Source organism: Anser anser (genome assembly GCF_964211835.1).
Source record: "Anser anser genome assembly, chromosome: 2".
Classification (NCBI taxonomy): Eukaryota; Metazoa; Chordata; class Aves; order Anseriformes; family Anatidae; genus Anser; species Anser anser.
In genome coordinates, this window is record NC_139721.1 from 17255627 (window position 1) to 17269545 (window position 13919).

The 13919-nt window shown below is 38.0% G+C and overlaps 1 long non-coding RNA gene across 1 annotated transcript in view; it reads left to right on the forward strand.

Moving 5' to 3' along the window:
* The first annotated feature begins 1703 nt into the window (after positions 1 to 1703).
* Positions 1704 to 13919, forward strand: part of LOC310895862 — a 38371-nt gene continuing 26155 nt past the window's right edge. The window contains exon 1 of the long non-coding RNA XR_014581007.1: positions 1704 to 1736. This is a non-coding gene — a long non-coding RNA (uncharacterized lncRNA). The remainder of the gene's footprint in view (positions 1737 to 13919) is intronic.

A 13919-nucleotide genomic window follows, 5' to 3' on the forward strand; every position in this document is an offset into this window, starting at 1 on the left:
CTGAAAAGAGCCTCGCTTTGTCTTCTTTACACCCTCCTTTCAGCTATTTATATACCTTGGTAAGATTCCTCCTGGGACCTCTCTTCTCCAGGCTAAATAGTCCCGGGTCTCTTGGTCTTTCCTCATAGGAGAGATGCTCCAGTCCCTTCATCATCTTAGTGTCCTTCCTCTACCTAAACCATGCGAAGGAGACATACACAAAATCATCCAAGAAGTGGATATCTTACTGTTTGCATCTGACTCTGTTTTGTGAGTCTGCTGAATATCCAGTTTATTACATTAGACAGAGTTTAAAATTTGCTGTGAGACAATTAAAAGTGCTGATAGAGAATTCACTGTGAATTCAAGGAAAAGTAAGCGTGGTTATGATTAGTATTTACATGCGAGGTAGCAGGGTGAGACTTTGCTGTTTCTAGGCACCTTATATCTCTGTGTTGGCAATATTTTCCATATTTAACTGCTAAAAATTCTACAGGCTATTATTATACATTTCATTCGCTGAAAAGTCTTCCACAGATGTACAGTTTAAGTAATGAGCTTTCAGAGAGCGTGATATCTTACCTAAATTCTCATCAATGACATGTAAACAAACAACATATAAATGGGAATTGAGAGTTTAAGCAGCAATAAATCACAGTATCTTTTAGTTTACTGTTACAGCTGAAGCCCTAAAAAACACTTGATCACACCTATCCAAAGTCAAAACATATACCATATAATAACTGTGTTTATTATTATTATTATTATTTTGCTAAAAACTATTTTACTGAAAAATGGAATCTGAAATTTTCTTTTAATGACATAACACTTAGAATGGAGTTTAGTAAACTCACCAACTTTTCTTAGATTGATGAAACTAAAACAGTTAGAAACAATGATATATGTTAAGGAAGCTTAGAAACAATGATGTATGTTAAGGAAGCTTATCTCCAGCAACATGTATATAAACTAGTAATCTTTTAACTACTTTAGCAAATTAAGAAATCTTAAGAATCATGGAATCATAGAATCATTAAGGTTGGAAAAGACCTCCAAGATCATCTGGGCCAACCATACCCCTACCATCAATATCACCCACTAGACCATGTCCCTAAGCACCACGTCCAACTTTTCCTTGAACACCCCCAAGGACGGTGACTCCACCACCTCCCTGGGCAACCTGTTCCAATGCCTGACTACTCTTTCTGAGAAGAAATGTCTTCTAATTTCCAACCTAAACCTCCCCAGGTGCAAACATCTAAGCTAAAATTTTCTTCCAGCCTTCTATTACAGTTAATGTAAAAAAATAAGTAATTCTGAGGAGAAATTAATCTGACCTATTTTAGATTTCTACTTCATATTAAAATGAATCACAACATAAAGGTAACAGTTTATTTCTATGTGTTAGGGTGTCCTGGTTCCAGTTAGGACAGAGTTAATTTTCCTCCTAGTAGCTGGTAGGGTGCTATGTTTTGGATTAGGATGAGAAGAGTGCTGATAACATGCTGATGTTTTAATTGTTGCAGAGCAGTGTTTACACCAGGCCAAGGACTTTTCGGCTTCTTGCTCTGTCCTGCCAGCGAGCAGGCTGGGGGTGCAGCAGGAGCTGGGAGGGGACAGACCCAGGACAGCTGACCCAAACTGGCCAAAGGGGTATTCCATACCATCTGACGTCATGCTAAACAATATATAGGGGTGGCTGGCCGGGGTGGGGGGGCCGGCTGCTCGGGGATAGGCTGGGCATCGGTCAGCGGGTGGTGAGCAATTGCATTGTGCATCACTTGTTTCATACACATTACTATTATTAATACTATTATCATTATCACTATTATTATTATTGTTATTATTATTTTCCTGTCTTAATAAACTGTCTTTATCTCAACTCACAGGCTTCACTTTCCCATTTCTCTCCCCCATCCCAGCGAGGGAGGGGGGAGGGTGAGCGAACAGCTGTGTGGTGTTTAGCTGCCAGCCGGGTTAAACCACAACAGTTCTTTTGGCGCCCAACATGGGGCTCGAAGGGTTGAGATATCGACAGATTTGACCTGAGTGTGTTAAACTAAAATTGGTATAAGTATTGGACCTGCTTAATAGTTGCTAGTCATGATTTTGATTGCCTTAATCTCCAGTCTGCTGTGCCTGTTTTCCAAATTGAGTCTTATAGCACGTTACTTTCTGTATGTGCTCCCTGTTGCACTGTTTATCCTTTCCGGGCCCTGGTTTAAGATTGTTATGGTACTGTGCGATGTAACAATGGCTTATGAAATGATGAAATATCTGGTCATGACTCTAACCTGGTATTTGTACTCAGCACTGTCGTCGACTCTATACTTTGGAAACCATATCTCGGAAACTGTTAGCAATTACACCTATTGCCTTTTTTCATCAGGGAGCCAATCTGTGGAGCGGACAGGGGAAGACATTTTACCCTACCTGTTCACTCTCCCTTTCTCCTTCACCACCCTCTTATCCCCCGAGCTAGTTACGGTGGTTCTCCAAGATGTTGAATATCCTTGGGATACTCAGACCAGCCTGCTCTTGTTGTTATGTCTCCTGAATGCGCTTCAGGTTTTGTTGAGGGTTAAACAACTACTTAGGAATCTCATCCGGAGATCTGTCTTGAGGCGGGATAGTTGCGAGTGGCAGGGAGTGTGGGAGGATATGGGCAGGTTTCTAGAGCAGTGGTCACCTCCAGTGTTTTGGACATTCACCCCTGAACAACTGCAAAATCCTAAAAAGCTCGCAGAATGCTTGAAAAAAAGGTGTCATGACTCTGGCAGCTCCAAAGTGACACAAATCACTGTAGCGTGCTGGGGTCTGGCTTGTGCCTATCGAGCTGCAATTGATGCTACTAGCAACCTAGCGACAGACCCTGCAGCCGCTCCAGCTCCTGCAGCCGCTCCAGTTCCAGCTCCTGCAGCTGCTCCCACTCCTGTGTCTGGGTCAGAGAAGCGAGCTGTAGCAGTGCAAGTTGCCCCCGCAGAGGGTATTCCAACCCCTGTGGCAGACCCTGTGTCTGGGTCAGAGAAACGAGCTGTAGCAGTGCAAGTTGACCCCGCAGAGGGTATTCCAACCCCTGTGGCAGACCCTGTGGCTGGGTCAGAGAAACGAGCTGTAGCAGTGCAAGTTGCCCCTGTAGACAAGGTGAAAAAATGGTATAGAGACTCAGGTCATTTAGAACGCAGACAGTCTTCTGCTAGGTCTGGGTATAGAGAAGACGAGGCTGGGCCATCAAATGTGCAGGAGGATGAAGATAGGATGAGGATGTCGAAAAATCAACAGTAACCACCCGAACCCTATACCAGCCTGAGCTACGAGATGTGCGAAAAGATTTTGGTCGCTGTATAGGTGAGCAGCTTGTCACCTGGCTGCGCCGGTGCTGGGACACCAGAGCCAATTGTGTGGAATTAGAGGGCAGGGAAGCCAGGCGGCTGGGATCCCTTGCTAGGGACGCAGGCATTGACAAAGCAATTGGAGATGGAGCACAATCTCACAGCCTCTGGAGGCGTCTCCTGTCAGCTGTGAAGGAAAGGTATCCCTTCAAGGAAGAACTTATATGTCTACCAGGCAAGTGGACCACCATGGAGAAGGGAATTCAGTACCTGAGGGAATTAGCTGTATGGGAAGTAATTTATAAGGACCTAGACGATGCACAAATATCCACAGATCCAGATGAAGTCCAGTGTACAGCCTTCACTTTCCCGTTTCTCTCCCCCATCCCAGAGAGGGAGGGGGGAGGGTGAGCGAACGGCTGTGTGGTGTTTAGCTGCCAGCCGGGTTAAACCACAACATAGGGAAATCTAGGTGCCTAACTGTTGTGATACTAACCAGACTACTGAACATGATTTCCATAACAGTTGACCTGAGTAGGTGTAGATGTGTGCTGTGATGTACATATAACTTGTCCACAAGACAAACTTAGCTGGCTGGTAGGAATAGGCAGCTCCCAGTAGGCAGAAGTGACTGCACCACTGGTAAATCCTCTTATCTATCCTATTATCTGTCCTCTTTTTCTTTCTAGTGCTTGTTCCAATAAATGGCATTTAAATCAATATGGAGTCTGAGTGTCTTTCTTACTGAGGTCATAATGAGCAATAACTCTGTTGCATTATGGTAGTTCTGACCCTGAGCACTGTAGTTGGTCAGCTGAATCCTTGACTTCTCTGCAGCAATACATATGTCCATCCTAATGTGGTAGAGAGATGCAAGATTATGGATGAAAGCTAATGAAGAAGATATTGTTAGATAGGTCTACATCAAATATCTGTTTGGACTGATGTGATATTTTTTTCAATTCTGTGTTAAAAGAATTGATAATTAGATCTTCATATTCTTTAGTGACTGTACTGCAGTTAAATGACTTAATTTGACCAACAAAGCCTACTATATGATGATTATTTATAGATTTCAGTGGCTATTAATAATTCATTTATAAGTTGTGAGTAGTAACAGCCTTGTGAGAATTATCCTGCAATATTGCTCTGTGAATATGTATGCATTATTGTAATGTTCACCTTTCAGAAAACCTGAAAGGGAGGATGGTACAAATAAAGCACACAGTAAGTGCTGTATTCATATAAGGCTATTTTTGCAATTTCTATGTAAATACACTGCTCTCTGTGGAGAAAATGTGTGGAATGAGCAAATAGGTAATGCAAGCTATCTGTTCATGACTAGAGTCCTGGGGTCAAAGGCTTTCAAAAGTAATTACCTCCACAATTTCAGGGCAGCATTCAGCTCCTTGTGATGTTAATGGTAATAGTCTCATTGAATGGGAACCTGAAGGTAGATCGGCTTAAAATAGAGGAGAATTTTACATTAATAAATAAAATTTTCAGTAAATTTCACAGATTCAATATAGGTTTTTATTTTGGGGTGCTTTTTTGGAGAACAAGGTGGACAGTGCAAGATCAAATTCAAATTTACGTATGATTAAGTGGTCCTGAGTTTACTTTGTGTGTGCATGAGGGGAGTGTAGCTCTACAAGTGAAAAACTGTCCTGGAAGGACAGTTAATTCTTTTTGTATTAGCTATCACCAGGTGATGTGATCATCTAAACCTCTTCTCTCAAATAACAAGTGGTTGATGAAACTACTGCATTTATGAACAAAGCCCTGTTTATTTGCTTCTGTGTCTGTCATTCAGCATTGAAACTTTAGTGATTCTTGTGTTGAAGCTGTAATATTATTACTCTTTATTGCTACATACTAAATGTCTTAGACCTACTGCTTCTCAGCTTTTGACACTGACATTGCAACTTGAATTATATCTCCTCAGTTTTCAAAGTGAAATCACAGTTATATATTATTTTGTGATTAAATAATCCACTGGTAGATCATTGCTCAGTGGAAATGTCAGTTCTTCAACAGGGCAGACCTGTCTAGCTTTTGTCTTCACAAACAAGTGCTGTTTTAGCTGGCTTGTTATTCAGTCAGTTCTTCCTGGGCTGTCCTTCCATGTAGCTGTCATTTGAGACTGCCTGTCTTTAAGGGGATGCACTGAGCTGTACCAGTGCTGTGGGAGACATGTAAAAACCTGAGACTCTCAAATTCAGCATGTGAATATATCCGTCCTTAATGTACATTAGGTTTCCTATCTAACTGGGGAAAAGAAACAACATTAAAAGATGTCCTCACACTGCTTTCTGTTCATTCCCTAAAGATAGAACCTTGTCAACAGAAACCTAACATATTTTAAAAAGAATTAATTATACAAGTTAAAGGTGGGCCATATTATTTACCTTCCCTGAACTAAATTCGTTTTTAGTAGGAATACTAATTCAGCATCAGTACTTGCTGTTACAAAGCCAAAAATGAAAAGATGCTTAAATATTTTACCTTAAAACTGAAAAATACTGCAAGCAATTGCAATGGTCTTCTTGTAGAAGAGAGTAAAAGACATTCCAAACTGAACTGAAATACAACTTCAACAACATTCAACAGGCAAAATATTTACAAATAACATCTATAATCTGATTTCAAAAGATCCAATTTGTTGCAGATAAGAAATTACTAACATATGCTGCTTTATTTAATATAATGAAATTCCTCTATAAATGTGTCTAGTATGGGTTAGGCCTCAAGAGGTATGTCTCGCCTATTTTCTAGATCAGGAAAAAAAAAAAGTTTAATTGTTTTTATTAGAGATCATATTGCTAAGAAAATTTTCACCTTGAACTACATTTGTTAATCAATGTTTTTGAAAAATTCATTTTTCTTTCCAATTTTGAAGTCAGTAGAACCCAGAAGGACAATGAAGTTAGGTCAAAGGTCATCTGTTTTATAGCAGGATCTAGCTGAGTATATTTCACCATTTCAAGAACAACACTGTTTCTATATAACTAAAAAATAGTATGAGAAATATAGACTTGAAGCATTCCCATTCCTGGGATATATGCTGAACATCCTATACCACCAAATATAAAACATTTTAACAACAACAAAAAAAATCATAAATTGTAGTTGTGCCCATATCAAAGTACTGTGTAAGACTTTTACTATGGATAAAAATGAAGTCATGAATTAGCTACCAATTTCTAGATGTCTTGGTTTCATCTGGGATAGAGTTAATTTTCTTCCTAGGAGCTGGTATGGTGCTGTGTCTTGGATGTAGGATGAGACTAATGTTGATAACACACTGGTGTTTTAATTGTTGCAGAGCAGTGCTTACAGTAAGTCAAGGAATTTTCAGCTTCTCATACCATCCTACCAGCGAGGAAGCTGGGGGTGCACAAGAAGGGAGGGGATGCAGCAAGGACAGCTGACGCAAACTAGCCAAAGGGATATTCCATACCATACGATGTCATACTGAACAATAAAACTGAGGAGAGAGGTGCTAGGGGAAGGTTGGATGGGCGGGTGGGTGGCCACTGCTTGGGAACTGGTTGGGCATTAGTCAGTGAGCAATTGAGCAATTGCATTGTGCATTACTTGCTTTGTATATTCTTTTATCATTGTGATTATTTTCCCTTGCTTTTCTGTTCTATTGAACTGTCTTTATCTCAATCCGTGAGTTTTTACTTTTTTTTTTTTTTTTCTCCCCAGTCCCACTGGGGAACAGCTGTGTGGTGCTTAGCTGCCTGCCGGGTTAAAACACAACAGTAGGTCTGAGTCTAGCCAACTACAATAAGGTTGCTCAAATGAACCTCAGATGAATCTAGTTGAGACTCAGCTATTTCTTTTCTGTATACAGAGTAAAGAAGGATTAAGTGTGCGTAGTTTAGAGAGGCTGTTCTATTTTCAGTGATTATGAGAGTATGTTTAATAAATCCAGGAGAAACACTTAAAATCTAAAGACCTTGAAAAGTCATATGTAGGATTTAAGCTATGTGGCAATATTTTTTAATCATGGGAAATGATTGCTAAAAAAATATGTAATTCTGGAAAAGCACCAGACAACTGAAAGATGAAAGAGGTGTTATTCAAAAGGAGTAGAGGAAATTATCTTGATAACCAAATAGGGTGAGTAGGTCATCACTGATCAGAGGTAAACAAATGAGAAAGCTATATAATAATAATAATAGAAACTACAAAAATGCATATTATGGATTGATTTTGACATTGTTTTTGATGAAAACTTTGGTTAAAATAACTAACTTGATGTAATATACATAAACTTTTATGCAATGTTTAAATAGTCTGAATAGAAAATAAATAAATAAAACTATGACACAAAATCAATGTCACTCTTGCCAGATCAATTAAAAATGATGTATTCATATCCTCACATCTACAGCTATGCTATGAGGCTTGTAAACCACTACAACCACTAAATAAATATTTATTGTGGTCTATTAGAGATCTGTTGTCAGCCAATGTATTTCAGTAACTTTATCAATTTTCTGGAAGAAAATGTAGAATCATTGTTTGATCTTGTCAATACCCTTACACTGAAGAAATGACAGATATATTGGAAAACAGATTAATAGTAACCAGGAATTGTATCTATTGCATTAACTTTGGTATAACCAAATATGATGCCCATTGCAAAATGAATATTCTACAGTGATGAGAAGCTATATCCTGTAATTCTGAAAATAACTGTCTTACTATATAAAACCATTTGAACACATTCCTATTGCAGTCATGTAGCTCTATAAATTGCATTATATTTACATTTTTAGCAGAAGACTATAAACAGACCAGATATTTTCTACACAAACAATTAGGTTGACTACCATTGGAAAAATGCATCCAGTTCTAATGCCTGGGTCTTCAACAAAGATTTGAAATCTGTAAAAGAGAACATTAAAGCTTAAAGGTAGAGTTGATTTAGGAAAATCAATTTCTTAGAAAAGTAAGACAAATCCATAAGTTTAGTTCTTTAAGAAATAATGATAATAATTTACAAGTGTCTTCACAAGACTCTTTTTGCAGAATAAACAAGTAATTCCAAAAAAAGACATAATAAACCCTGTAATAAAACACTGAAATAAAGGTTATTCATACTATAAAATTCAAGCTTTTGACTAAGAGTAATAACAGTGAACTAAGTTATTTTGGTAAATTATATATTCTCCATTGCTTTGATTGTATAACTCAAGACAATAAGGATGTCTCTTAAAGTATGTATGGATCAAACTGATGCAGAAATTACTCAACCTATTTCTTCCATTTTATCCCTTAAAGTAAGGTAATTATCTGATATAACAATTGCTGTTGTTCCTCATGGATTGTCTATCTGTTAAAATCTGTATTAAGTTTTTATTTCTTTATTTATCTCAGAAAGATTAAACCATATAGGAAACTGTAAAAATCACTTACATGAAAAAAATTGAGAGAGTTGGAGAACTCCAGGAATCTATGTTTTCACTTCCTTTCTTCACGACTCTCCTACAGTTCCCGATTTAAAATCTTTTGAGATGAATGGTGAGACTCACTTATTTCAAAAAGTATTGAATTAACCTTGTTACGGCAATCCAGTGTGCAATAGATTGGTTGAATACTTAAATTCTGTGAAGATGTTCTGTATCAAACTATAGGTTAAAGTCATATGCTGAAACTTCTTTTGCCGGTAGGGAAGTATGAAAATCTTTCGGAAAGGAGAAATAAACCTTTCAGTGAAACTACACCTATATACCAACTTCAGTAGTTGCTGTGAGGCTGCAGTGCTTTCACTCTGTAACCTCAAGATCCTGTACATTCTGGTTCTCGTCCTATGACAAAGTCCTAGTTATATGACCTAAATATATCTAGGCTATGTAAGTGCTATTAACTTCCGTTATAAGGCACTTGACATAGCTTCTGTTGCTGTCAGTGTGCGCATCAGAATCCAATATTCTCTGACCAAATTCTTCCAGCTTTTCTGCACATGGAGTTCCTAATATTTAATTAGTAATGTTATCATATGTAATATGATGTTGCACTTTTTGATGGTGGAGTGATAGATCAATGTACCTAAATTATAATAGGTGTACAAACATGCTTTGCAGAGTGTACCAATTTCAATATACAATTGAATCACAGTACAAATGTGAATTTCATTACTGGTCTATATAATATGCTCACTGTCACAGCGCTAGGCATCCCCATTTACTGGGAAGAAATACCTGGGTTGAAACCAGCTCAAGCCTTTTGTTCTGTTTGAAGTTCTTTCTGTTTCCTATTTGTTTTCTTATACTCTGTTGGGCTGAGCTGCACATAGATAACCCATGAGGATATGGCTAAGTTAGAAATAAGCATGTTGGCAGTCTTCTGATTAGCTCATGGCCAGTTACTCACTTGATTGATTCACTCAGTTAATATAAGCAGTTGATTCACTCAGCTGATACAACTATTTATCTACAACAAAGGCTACCTCTTGATCTCCTTTGTGGTGAGATAAATTCAGCTTTCTTTGCAACACTGTTCAGTCATTCCTAAGTCTTCATGAGCCTTTGACTATTTCCTCCGAGCCTTCTTCCAGTGCAGAGGGTTCAGTATGGGTCACTGCAGGGTGAGTGTGTTAAAACAAAGAGGCAATATACTTGGTAAGTTAGAGCAACAGAAGGATCTTCAGCCTGGAGAAAATAAATTGGAGAACATTAAATAGCTTGGAAAGAGATTATAGCATGCCATAGCCAAGACAGTGAAGAAAACATAACAGAAGAGTTTCTTTACTTGAATCACTGAAATGTGAAAATCTTATTTTTTCTGTTTTCAATACTATAATAGTTTGTCATTCAGATTTTTTTTTCCTGTAAGTTTTGAAGAATTTACTGATTTGTATAATAAAATTGAGAGCAACAAAAATGATACCACTCTGACTCTATTACCCCAGCTTATGTAAAGTCACTCTATTGCGTGTATGATTGGATATGCAATTATAAAAAAGAAGAGCCAGAGCAAGGAAAGGTGTGCTGACTTGTCACTTTATATATTTAGGTTTGATATCTGCACAAGGTGTATTATATACTAGCAGTTAGCAGGCATTTCAAATATACAGTTCTGTCAGAACATTTGCTACGTTAAACTAATAATGGTTTTCCTATTGGAAATCACTCTGAATCTTTTTATATTGTCACTAAGTGGTACTTCATGATGTGTCAAAGCACAATATAATAACATGTTTCAGCAAAATTAAGTGCTAACTTCCTACTGGAAATTTCAAACATGCACATCTGTTTTCCATTGGAAAAAAATGCACATATTTCACTTAGTAGCTTTTCAAATAGCCCTTGAAAAAGACTTATTTGTGCAAAATGTTGAAGCAATTCCTTTACAGTTCAGGGTAAAATAATGTAAATTTCTTTCCAGAGTTTAGTCTTAAAGCTTTACTTACACAGAAAGTAACAACTTCAACTGGCAAAATTCTGTGGAGTTTACTTGCAACTTTCAAACTCTAACATCAACTATTCTTGTATAATTGTATGATCAAATACTTCATTTCTCTCTGTATTCTATGTTTTAAAATATGAGAAAATGTTCTTAAAATTATAATAAATTTCTTCTAAGAAATATGCTTACAGATATATAATTAAGATAAATGTGGTCTCTGGGAATTTCCCATTGCTTGAGCAAAGCACTGCTTGTGTTTATGAGACAATGTCTTCTTAAATAATTATTTTTGAATAGCATGTTTTATAAATAACCTCTCTGTTAGCTCACTGATCTGCATAGAAAACCAATGAAATACTTACCCAAGTAGCTTCACTTACTAAAATAAAATAAAATAAAATAAAACAAAACAAAACCATACTATACTAAACCAAAATTATCTATGGGAGATTTATCTGGTGGAAACATTTCTTCACCCTGATCTTACCGTCAAACTAAAAATTGTAGTCTCTGCTCCCTTGGTTCGCGATCTCCTTTGTATCTCTGATAATTTTAATTATACTTTCTAGTAGACATTGAAAAGGACATGAAAAAAGAGCCCTCCTATCTGTCTATGAAATGTATTGGGGTCTAGAGAGCGAAGTCACTGTATGTTCCATAACAGCAAACATATATATCCATAAAATAATTCAAAATTAGCATCTCCAAAAAGAACAAGGTTATTTAAATTCCGATTTAGGTTTACTTGGCAAGGTTTGGTAGCAAGCCCTCCCCATGTTAGATAAGAGCCAGTTCTAGCCATCTCCAAAAGGAAGCCGTTGATGGACAGAGTTGAGCGACTCCAATTGTGCTTCTGTGAAAGCAGATTTAAGAAAGGGAAAAAAAAAAAAAACCAAAACGAAACAACAACAACCAAAAAAACCACTGCTGCTTGGAAAGAGGTGCAAGAATATGTAGAGGGAGCCAGCCCTACAGACACCAAGGTCAGTGCAGGAGAGTAGGAGGTGCTCTAGACACCAGAGCTGAAGTTCCCCTGCAGCCAGTGGAGAGGCCCCTGGTGGAGCAGGCCCCCTGCAGCCCATGATGTACCATGGTGCAGCAGATCTTCGTGCTGCAGCCCATGGAGGAACCCACAGTGGAGCAGGTGGATGTGGCCTGGAGGAGGCTGCGGCCTGTTGGAAGATAGAAGTCCCCTTGAGCAGACTCCAGGCCAGAACTGCAGCCCATGGAAAGATACCCACACAGGAGCAGGTGATCTGGTGAGTCTTCCGCTTGTGGGGGGCCCATGCTGGAGCAGTCTGTTGCTGTACCTCATGTTACTGACCCATATGGGACCAGTTCTTGAAGATCTGCTGTCTGTGGGAAGCGTACATAAGTACAGTTTGAGAAGGATCGTGTCATGTGAGAAGGAATCCAAGCTGGAGCAGGGGAAGAAAGTGACCATGAAGGAGCGGCAGATGGCACTGTTATGGACTGACTGCAACCCCCATTTCCCATTCCTCTGAGCCACTCATGGAGGGTAGAAGAGGTTGGGAAGGTGTTTTTAGTTTGCTTTTAGTTTCTCACTGCTCTAGTCTGTTACTAACTGACAATAAATCACATTAGTCTCCCTACGCCGAGTCTGTTTTGCCTATGACAGTAATTGCTGAGTGATCTCCCTGTCTCAACCCTTGAGCCCTTTTTCATCATATTTTCTCCACGTTTTCCTTTGAGATGAAGGGAAGAGCTGTGTGGTGTGAAGTTCAGCTGTACATCTGTGTGAAAACACCACAGTTCCGTAAACAGCAAATGTTCTTAGTAATCAGAAAACTGTCTAGTAACACCAGTTAATGTGGCTGTATATCGTACAGATACATGGGGGAAAAAAAAAAAAAAAAAACACTATATAGGTAACCTCTACTTGTAGTTTGAGTCTATGTACCTTCTTTTGTTTGTGCATAGAGATGTGACAGACAGCATCGATTTTTTTGATCAAGTGAATTTCAAAACCCCTATTGGACTACTGGGTTCAGCGACCCCTAACAACTGCAAATAGTATCTAGCCAAATATCCAAGTATTCAGTATTTAGCAAAAATAAGCTAAAAACTAGTAATACATGCTGAGTATACCAAGAAAAAAGTACAGGATACTTTTTTCTGCTTTTCCTAGTGATCATGTTTACAAAATTTCTAGCACTATCAATATCTCATTGTTTCCCATTATTCCTAACTTTGCCAATTTAGCCAGTTCAATTGCTCTATATGGCTTCACTTTATTGTCTGTTATTAATAACAAATCCTTTTTATTTTTTTCTGCCTAGTGATGACTTGTTGTTACCAGTACCATTTACTCTTATCCAATGCCAATAAATTTAATAATAATATTCCTATTCTGAAAATTCAGGTGAACAATCTTTGTCAAGTTACTGGCTAAGATAGATTTTATGCATGTAGGAGAATGGACATGCAGTTAAAATGTTACGTAGTGCATCCATCTCATGTTAAAAGACATTTATAAGCTATGTGATTTATTTTAGGTTTTGGCTCTTCTGGTTCCAGTTGGAGTGATCAAAGACATAGCTTTCCCAGCTGCTTGGCTACAGCTGTATACTGAAAGTGAAACAATCTTTCGTTCTGCCAGAATAAAAGAACATAAAAGAACTTAATCTGTTTCAAGAGAAATAGCCAGTTTGGCTTAAAATGTCCTTTTAAGCTTCCATAGTTGGAAGGAGCATGCTACCACTGCAACACCTGTTAAACATGTGTCTTTTCCTTCACTGCTGTGTAGTTTATTAATTTAGCTAGTCATATAGGGTAAGGTACATGAAGTAAGATGATTTTGTAAATTTAAACATGGTAAACAGTAATAATGAAAACAGATAATTTGAGAAAATTGTTTTATCTCTAGGAACTTTAAAGCTTTCTTTTCTTGAGGCAAAGATGTAAGCAGTTAAAAAATCAGTAAAAATGTGCTTAGGAGGCAAGATCAGCTTTTCTTCTGTAAGGTACTATGTGATCTTCATGTAAAGACTTGTGTGCAAAGTAGAAAAAGGGGGGGGGGGGAGGGGGAATGTTTCTAATCACTATTTTTAAAATAAAGCATCTGTGATGTTAACTTAGAAACAAGTACCTGTGATGGTTTTACCCAGCTGGGCAGCTGAGCTCCACTGCAACTGCTATCTCCCTCCTCAAAGGGAAAGAGGGATA